This window comes from Canis aureus, chromosome 21, assembly GCF_053574225.1.
Source record: "Canis aureus isolate CA01 chromosome 21, VMU_Caureus_v.1.0, whole genome shotgun sequence".
Lineage (NCBI taxonomy): Eukaryota > Metazoa > Chordata > Mammalia > Carnivora > Canidae > Canis > Canis aureus.
Genome location: NC_135631.1, coordinates 15,405,617 through 15,415,774, shown reverse-complemented (window position 1 = coordinate 15,415,774; position 10,158 = coordinate 15,405,617). Strand labels below are relative to the sequence as shown.

Below are 10,158 nucleotides of genomic sequence, written 5' to 3'. Positions count from 1 at the left end.
AATCCAGACATTGAGACACAATCTTACCTGAATGAAAGCTCATTTTGCTAAAACCTATTTAAAATTATTTCAAAATTATTTGGAATCAAGAATGCTGGACCATATATTTATATGAACTGCAAAATATATCCCCCCAAGTATTCATAAACATATATTGGGTAATTGGCAATCTGTCACCTTGTATACTTTTTTTTTTAATTGGGATGAGAATCTATATGCCTCTTCTCCCTGCAGGCCTCCCGGATACCCCACCTTTGTTCTTTGCTCACAAGAATGGGATGCAGCCCTCAGACTGGGTGGGAATCAAGATATCTGTCCTCCACATGATTTTTACATTCTGATGCTAATAAACTGCTTAGATTGCCTTTATCTGAATCTCTTTATTGAAAATCAGGGGTTTGAGTCTCAGTGCTGAGACAAATCTCCCTTGGAATTACACTCTATAACAGCTTCTTTGGTTGGATTTTATGCCTAGACTGTGTATAAAAACTGAAAATCCTAGGAAAAGTCCTGAATTACAAAGAGTGCAAATATGCTTGGGCAATTTCTTTTTTATTTTTCTTTACACTTGCTATCACAAAATTATATAATTTTTTTTTAATTTTCATTTAGTTTGTAATCTGTAAATCAGATAAATGAATAAATTGGTGCTTTTTTTTTTACAACTTAAATCCTTTGACAGTCTATTTGCTGCATAATTTTCAAGCATTCTTTGCTTTTAATGTGCCTGAACCTATTTTAGTTAAATATGTACAATTTATTTTTGTCCACAGGGCAAGAAAGATTATCTTTAGTTTTTATTTTTTTTAGAGAGAGAGAAGAGGGAGTGGGGCAGAAGCTGAGGGAGAGAGAGAATCTTAAGCAGGTTCCATGCCTGACACAGGGCTCTCTCCTGTTCTTCTTTCAGGATGATCTGGACAAATTCTGTTTTATTCGGGACTGTGTCTTCAGGATAGATAATTTATTTAAAAATATCAGTTTGTGGAGCACCTGGGTGGCTCATTTAGTTAAGCATCCAACTCGATTTCAGCCCAGGTCATCATCTCAGAGTGCACATTATAACACACATATTTAGTTTTAAAATTATGTAAAATATATTCCTTTTGTTATCTAATGTTATAACTAAGAATAATAAATTTATTTTTAACAGTAAACTAATATTTAAGTATTCTATAATCATTAATAGTAATGTTGAAAATCTACCCTATTATTCATGTTATAGAATTATTTACAATAGATTTCTAAAATAAGAAATATAAAAAGGAAGCATAACTCTCAGTGTCAGGAATAATTAATATTACTTATTCAATAACATCAATCTGCTTTTTGGTAAATTTTATGGTATTGTTCTCATGATGCTAATTTTGTATAGATTCATGGTTTCTTTCTTTTCAGATACTGAACCCATTTGTTTACAATATATGCCAGTTCAAAACACATGGAGAGCCAGAGGAATGTCTCAGAATTCATTCTTTTGGGACTTTCGCATGACCAGAACATGCAAATATTTTGCTTTGTGCTCTTCTTATTCTGTTATGCTGCTCTCTTGGTAGGAAACCTTCTGATCCTTGTCTCTATTCGATGCAGCCCTCTTTTTCACCAACCGATGTACTACTTCCTCAGCCACTTATCCACTTTGGACATCTGCTATATCTCTAGCGTTACACCCAAATTAATTGCTGACCTGCTAGTGGAAAGAAAAGCCATCTCCTATGGTAATTGTATGTTACAGATCTTTGCCATGCACTTCTTTGGAACGATTGAGGTTTTAATTCTTACAGTCATGGCCTTTGATCACTATGCTGCCATCTGCAAACCTCTCCACTACCTGCTTATCATGAACAGGACAAGGTGCAATCTCCTAGTCTTAGCTGCTTGGGCTGGTGGGGCCGTCCACTCCTTTCCTCAATTTTGTATGGTAATCAGGTTGCCCTTCTGTGGGCCTAATGAGATTGATCACTATTTCTGTGATATATTTCCTTTGCTAAAGGTTGCCTGCACTGATACCTACATCACTGGTGTCCTTATGGTTGCCAATTCTGGAATGGTTACCTTGGTGACATTTGTGGTTTTATTTTTTTCGTTCGTATGTCATTATATTATTCACTTTAAGAAATCACTCAGCGGAAGGAAGACGCAAAGCCCTCTCTACCTGTGGATCTCACATCACAGTTATAGTTTTATTTTTTGGGCCTTCCATCTTTGCCTACCTTAGACCTCCAACCAATTTCCCTGAGGATAAAATATTTGCTCTGTTTTACACCATCATTGCTCCTATGTTCAATCCCTTAATCTATACTCTGAGAAATTCAGAGATGAAAAATGCCATGAGAAAATTTTGGTGCCAAACATGAGAGCTCAACATCATTTTAGCAAAACAGAGGGGCAGCTACATGCGGATAGGGGAGGGAGGAAATCATCTGACAGGGTAATTCTCATACTGGTATCATGTTATGAGTGACAGAACTTAGGACTTAGAGTTTCATAATAACTCAAAGAAATATTAATTCAAGCATACAAACATAAGTTTAAAACATAGTTAATTTTGTGGATTTTGAGATGGCATGAGCGAGTTTACATGCATAAAGAATTATATGTGCAGTTAAGACAATGCCATATGAGCTGTGAATTGTGATGTAGAAAAGAAAATTCTAATAATAATTGTATTAGAAAAGTCAGGTTTGGTGGCTAGACCACATGATGAAACATTCTGGATGGCAAAGGAATAGTTAAAACCCATGATTTTATAACCAAGTTTTGGTTCATGATAGGATCTTCACCTAAGTGAACTCAAGTGGTATTTAGAAGTGAATTTCACATCAAGAAGTTTGCATAATAGAACCTGATTTAAAGCAATTCCCTGTTTTTAAACTCTTGGCTACACATCGGAAATAAAAAATAAACTAGTACGGCAGCCCAGTGGCTCAGCGGTAGAGCACTGGTTTCAGCCAGGGCGTGTTCTTGGAGACCCGGGATTGAGTCCCCCGTCGGGCTCCCTGCGTGGAGCCTGCTTCCTACTTTGCCTGTGTCTCTGCCTCTCTCTGTGTGTTTCTCATGAATAAATAAATAAAATCTTTAAAATATATATATATATATATTAGTAAAAATTGATTGAAATCAGTCACTCAGGATATTAAAAATGCACTCACTGCCTCTTGTACTATTGGCTCACGTACAAAATCCATAAAGGAACTGCTATCTATGAAATGCCAGAAATTAGTATTAAGTCTCTGTTTATTAGACCCAGAGACTTTCTTATGTTCACAAGTAAAACATAAGCAAAAAGCAAATAAGAGCTCAAACAAACAAAAACTTCAATCAAAAAACCCCGTGACATAAGTCATGGAAATGAGTGGAAATACAAATCATCTTTGTAAATAACCTGAAGAGTAGATGCATGAGAAATATTTCCTAGAGGAACCTGAAAAAAAATTCGATGTGATCTGTTTATTTGAATGTCTGACAAGATACAAAAAGAAATGACTTCTTGGAAACCAGAGCAAGTATCCTTAAGACAGAAGAAAATGTGTAACAAGGATAGGATGATGATGAAAATACACAAGGATGGTTTTGTCCATATAAATGCAATACTAAAATTATAATGATTATATAAGGCCCTATACAGAAGGAAGGAAGGGTGGAAAAATTGATTAGGGAAATGTAATTCATTTGTGTTTTTATAGCAGAGATGAACTGGACAGATGACTAGTTGGTCGAGTTACTAATAAAACAAAAATATTGCCAGATTTAAAAGTTCAAGCTTTACCCCTTATTTAATGTTTATTTTTTACCAAATTTACTCAGTTTACCATTCTGCAGTTCTGCTCAGATAATATCACTACATACGTGATATAAAGTCCCTTTTGAAACTGGTGTGCAAAGACACCTGAGTTGTACTATCTTAGTGATTGCTATTTCAGGGATGGTAGGGTGGTGGTGGTGGCAGCCTTTTCTGTTGTCTTGGTGGCTTCTTACATATTCATATCACATAATCTTAGGACCCACTCCTCTGCCGGGTAATGCAAAGCTCTCTCCACCTGCAGCTCTCATGTAATGGTGGTAGTTTTATTCTTCATGCCCTGTATCTGTACTTAGGTTCTACCTGCAGGGAGTGAGAACAGAGATGAGGAACTCTCCATATTTACACTGTGATCGCCCTCATGCTGAATCTTCTTAACTGGATTTTGAGAAAGATAGAGATGAAAATTGCCATGGGGAATGTGTGGTCTACAATGACACATCAGAATTCATGTAAATAAGGTAGTATTCATTGTACTTTCAATCCTGTATACCAAAGGCCTGTATTATTTGAGATATTATACAAAGCATATAAGCTTTCTTTGGGCACTTGGGTTAAATTACCTTTGACTGACGTTACGTGAACCAAAGAAGCAAGTGACTGTGAATCAGATTGCAATCTGTCACCTCTATGGATCGAAATAGTTCCATGTGTGACCATCTGTATGTGAGGAAGCAAGAAATGTCCTTCTGGAGTACATCACTGATTGATCATATCACTCCTTTCCCCCCAAATCTGTAAGGGATCCTATTTTCCTTGGAATCCACCCAACCTTCTAGCTTCTTTATCAGAAATCTTCCATAAATCATTTGAATCTAATTTGCCATTCTCAGAAGTCTCTATGTTGGTTGAGTGTGTGGTGTTACAATGACAGGCATTGAGGTCAGAGAGAAGTGGGTATATACTGACCGCTAACTTTTATCTCTGGGTCTTGGCAATTTGCTTTCATAGTATGAGTCTCCCTTTTAAAAATATCTATAAAATGGTGTGATATTGTACTTCCCAAAGATGTAATGTTACTTTGGCTAACACAAGTGAAGTTTTAACATGGCACATGGCTACCAGACTCATGTTAGTTATTTTTCCTCTTTCTTTGTTTTTCTCTCTGTGTGACCCTTTGCTCAGATGTTTTCATCCAGGTATTCTGAGTCCACCTTCATTCTCCAAACACACTCTAGAATCTATTTGTTCTGTGGCTGTATTTCAACTATGGAATTTCCTGGTCAGCAGTACAAAATTTAATGATAGACCCCATCCATCCCCCTTAGGAGGGCAACTTTGCCTGAAACAGTGCACTCTTCCTTTTTTATGGTTTCCTCTGCTTTTAAAACCTTTTCTTATTCTGCAGTTCTCTAGACCTCTTTTCTATTATCTAGGTAGGAGCTGCCTGATTCATGAATCATTCAATAAAATCAGCTGGATCTTTTAAATGACTCTGGTGAATTTTCGAGTTTAACAGTAGTAAGGATTCTTTAAGTGCTCGCATTTTGTTATTTTATTAGGATTTTAGAAGATTTAAGTATCTTACCCAGACGTGTTAAGCAGTAGGGCTAGGAAAGGGTATCTAAGCCATCTGAGTTTCAAGTTTCAAGTTTTCAAAAACTATGCTGCCTACCTGTCCACGAGCAGCAGTAACTGTTGTTCTTACTAGTAACTTTAAAAAGAAGCACAGATGTCTGGTTTCCGGCTTAGCTGGGGCCACCTATTTATGAGGAAATGGAGATGATGGTCTTGATTTTGTCCTGAAGTCAAGTTTGGGCTTGAGTGGTACTTGTTTCTGAGGAACAGGGGTGTGTATTAATGTTATGTTTTCCTTAGAAGGAAAGAAGAATCTTGGAAGCCACTATTTGGCCTGCACAATGGCCTGACCCATTTAATAACCATCCTCGAGTTCTGCCAGGGTCTATCCCATGTGCGAGGTCTTTTGGATTGGATTGCCAAACACTTGTTACTATTTTATATCCCAAATTTTAAACTTAATGTAATGGTTTCTTTCACTGGTATCATTTATTTCTGGGCTTTCAGAAATTGTAAATTCTATGATAAATTTATGAAATAACAAATTTCTAATGATATGTCCATATCACAATTATACCTAAAACATAAGGACGGGCAATACACCATGTTTTACTTAAACATATTCCTTTTCTTTCAACCGCAAAATCTTTGCTAACTGTATTAAGACTTTTCAGGAGCTCTCTCTTTGTAATTTGTTGTTTATCAAACTGCTTCTTATTGTTTATTCAAATTTGCTTGTCACAGGCTCTCCATTCAAATCACCCAAATCATAAAAAAAAAAAAAAAATTGAGTTGAGGTCTCAATCTAACTTGAGAGGTTTCACACAGAATTTGTAGGCTAATTTCAAGTTGGGTCTTGGCACCTTAAACTCTGCAGAACACGTGATCTGTCCTGTTTGCTAAGATTCCTGCCCCATGTGCCCCATCCAGGTTGCAAGAAGTCTGGCCTTAGAGGTTTTGGAACTGACTCTGAAATGGCTCTGTAAGCTGACTTTAATTACAAGGACTCATCTCTATTTGAGTATAATTGGTCATCTGCTCTTTGAAATTTATTACAAACAAAATCTGGCAAAAAAAAAAAAGTCTGAGCCATAAGGTCATGTGACACATTGTTTCTCTTAAGACCAGGTATAACTCCATATCTAATGATGCTAACTCTATATTTAACTGGTGATACTTGGACTAGTCATGCAATATCATGGATTTCTAAACAAATGTCTGAACCTAGAATTGATGGAAAATGTCTTATTGTAGCTTAAGTAGATACTATCAAACTATATTTCAATGTTTTTGTACAATTTTGCACTTCACTAGCAATATAGAGTTCCAGTCCTGATACTGGTAATTTGTTTTTCTTTCTCTCTCTTTTTATTCTCTCTATTGATCTTGATAAGTTTTTCTTGGTTTTATTCATCTCTTTAGAGGACCAACTTTTGTTTTTGAAGGGGAGCAGAATATGTGATCCCAGAATATGCCCCTTCAGCTCAAAATAGGAGCTGAAGGCAAGCAAAGTCCAACAGACTCAGGTAGAGTTGTTTTACCTCTCCTTGAAGTGCCTAAGATAATTTAGGTAGAGGGCTGTATCAGGAAGAGAGCTAACAATAGACACAGATTTTTACATCAGAAAGACTTATCTGATTGGCAGGACAAACATCTGTTTACCAAAGTTTTGCTCTTCTATCTTCTTGTGAATTGTCTTCTTTGCCTTTGAAGCTCTAGAGCCCAATCCCTTCTCCTGAGCTCAAGACTGCACAAATTTTAATTGCCTGACTCTCAGGGAGTCTTATATCTTTAGGATTCCTATATGTACAAAATTAAATTTCTTTTTAATCTGTTCTGTGTCAATTTAATTATTAGATCAGCCAAGGGAGATCTAATATTAGATCCAGAAGGGAGAAGGGAGAAGAGATAGTTTCCATCCCATATATTTTCTTTTTTTAATTCCCTATTTAAGGCTGCTAGCTATATCCTTGACTTCATTCCTATTATAACTAGTAAATAAATTTATAATCTAGTATGTCCTATTTTCATATTTGGTCTTAATTTACTTCTATATTTCGAGATATACTTTCTAGGATATTTGTAGACCATTGATCACTAAACACTTATTTTTCATGATAGAGGCAGTATCACTACACATTCTACAGATTTTAGATGTATAATAAAGGAATATAGTGATCATAACAATATCAATATATTCAACAATTTAGATAGGTGGGCAAATCCTTTAGTATTAATTACCCAAGCACATTAAAAAATAATAGATATTTGGGGCACCTGAGTGGCTCAGTTGATTAAGCATCCAAGTCTTGATTTCAACTCAGGTCACGATATCAGGCTTACAAGTGTGGAACTGCTTGGGATTCTCTCTCTCCCTCTCCCAATCAAATACATAATAAATAAATATGTAAAATAAAATAAGATACTCTCAATAGTTTGTATTTCCAAAGAAACTTAGTATATTGTTTTGTCTCCCTACGCCCTGTCCACATAGCTTCAAATTTCATAGCTTCATAGCTTCAAACTTTAAAGAAAACAGTAATATTCATTTTATACAAACTCTTTTAAAAAGAACAGAAGCAAATGTTCTGCACTGAACGTACTAGTCTAACACATCTTTGAGACTTATCAATTGTACTAGCTTCTCTGAACCTTCCTTAGACCTTTCAATCACTTCACTGTCATTGTGGACAGTTTTAGTTCTTCTACATTTTAATGTGAATTTAGCATGATTGCAGGATATAATATCTGTTGGGCTGGCGAGCCTGGGGACCTCAAAACGGCCAAACCCAAGCCAGCAACCTCCCAATAAGGCCGCTTGCCACCCTACCCTAACTTAGCACACAAAGACCTGTAACCCTTGCCCTAATCGGAATGCTGGCCTGCTCCCATCTTCCCACTGAAAACTCTTTATGGACTCCCCAGCAGTTTGCTTGGGCATGACTTCCTTGGCCCTAGACTTCCCTGCTCTCTTGCTCTTTCCCTCCCCTGCAGGCCATGGAATCTCCACCGAGAGGGCGTCCTATTAAAAGCCTGTTTCAACCAACTTTTGCCTGGCCTCTCTATTCCATTACACTACCGATCCGATTAAACCTGACATTTGGTGCCGAAACCCGGGAGGAGATTTAAGGATCGCTCCAGGAGAGGGCCTCTCTCCTCTCGCCACCAAGACCTCAGCTGAGACCCAGGAGATCGAGGCCCCACGCTGGTGGGGAGCCTCTCTCCTCTCACCACCAGGACCTTAACTGAACCCAGTATCTGGAAACATCGGGTAAGTTCCCCGATTCCCTGCCTCCCTCCGGGTGGTCCTGCCTGAAGCCCTGGCCGCGCCAGGGCACCTCCACCGAGCCACCGGGTGGCTCTCCACGGGTCCCTGGGGATCAGGAGAGGTCCTCATCCTCACGGTGATCTCTGTTTCTGTCCGTGACCCTGAGCTGCAAACGGGGACGCCTGTTTTCAGTCTCTGGGTTACCCAGCGGGAATCATGGGAACTGCCCAATCCAAATTTGACCCCGAAACTCTGTTGGTTTTTTACTCCGTTGGGTAAAAACTCCATTTTACTGGCCAATTTCAAAACTCTGGGCCTTTCCCAGGACCTAAAAAGGCGCCACCTCATTCATTACTGTACAGTGGCCTGGCCCCAATATCGCCTAGACAATCAGTCTCAACGGCCCCCTGAGGGTACTTTTGACTACCCAATTCTCATGGACCTGGACAATCTCTAGCCAGGGCAAGTGGGCCAAGGTCCCACAAGTGCAGGCTTTCTGGGACCGCCACTCTCGCTCCTCCCTCTGCTCCCAATGCTCTACCACTCAGGTCCTTTGGCACCGGCACTGCTCCCTCCCTCCCTTCTACCTATTCCCTCAGCTCCAAAAGCCCCAGAATCCTTTCCCCCTGCCCCTCCCTCGGAGTCTCCTGAGACCTTGGCCCATCCACCTACTAGGTGGAAGCCAGCCCTCCCCCCTCCCTATCCGGAATCCCTTGCCCCCTCTCCTTCTCCTCCTGTCTCCCAACCACATACCTCTTTACCCGTTTCTGACCCCCGACCTTCAGCCTATACCTCCCTCTGATCTCCAGCGCACCAGATCCCACAAGGTCCACCTTGAGTCCACTCCTAACCCAGCCTGCCCCCTGCGAGAGGTGGCAGGAGCTGAAGGGGTTGTTCGGGGCCATGCTCCTTTCTCTCTCCAAGACCTTTCCCAAATTAAAAAGCGGCTGGGCTCTTGGTCTGCTATCGCAGGAAACTATATCAAGGCATTCCAATATTTGGCCCAGGCATAGGACTTGACTTGGCATGATTTGCATGTTGTCCAGACCACCACCCTTACGCCAGTGGAGAGGGAAGGCTGCTGCCCGAGAACACGCTGACCAGGTCCATTTAACCGAAGCTGGTATGCCCATCAGTGCTCAGTTCCCACCCGTGGATCCCGGATGGGATTATCAGGCTGGCCAGGAGGGCCGCAGATGCCTGCAGTTTTCCTTATTAGGCTCACTGAGGCCTTAACCCAGTACACTTGCCTGGAGCCTGTCTCCCCAGCCGGGGCTACTGTCCTGGCAACCCATTTTATCACTCAGTCCTCCTCCGATATCTGTAAAAATATTAAAGAAGACTGAGGAGGGTCCTCAAACTCCCATTCCTGACCTGGTGAAAATGGCATTTAAAGTCTTTAACACCCGAGAGGAAGTGGCTGAACTTAAGAGGCAGGCCAGGCTCCAGCAGAAGGTCCAACTCCAGACCCAAGCGTTGGTGGCAGCCCTGAGGCTGGTGGGCTCCGGGAGCCCACAGAAAGGGGGATCCAACTGCACCCCACCTGGGGCTTGCTTCAGATGCGGCACCGAGG

The 10,158-nt window shown here is 40.1% G+C and overlaps 1 pseudogene; it reads left to right on the top strand.

Annotated features, from left to right (window-relative positions):
* The first annotated feature begins 1,438 nt into the window (after positions 1-1,438).
* LOC144293280 (olfactory receptor 4P4-like) lies at positions 1,439-2,354 on the top strand (annotated as a pseudogene).
* The last annotated feature ends 7,804 nt before the right edge of the window (positions 2,355-10,158 follow it).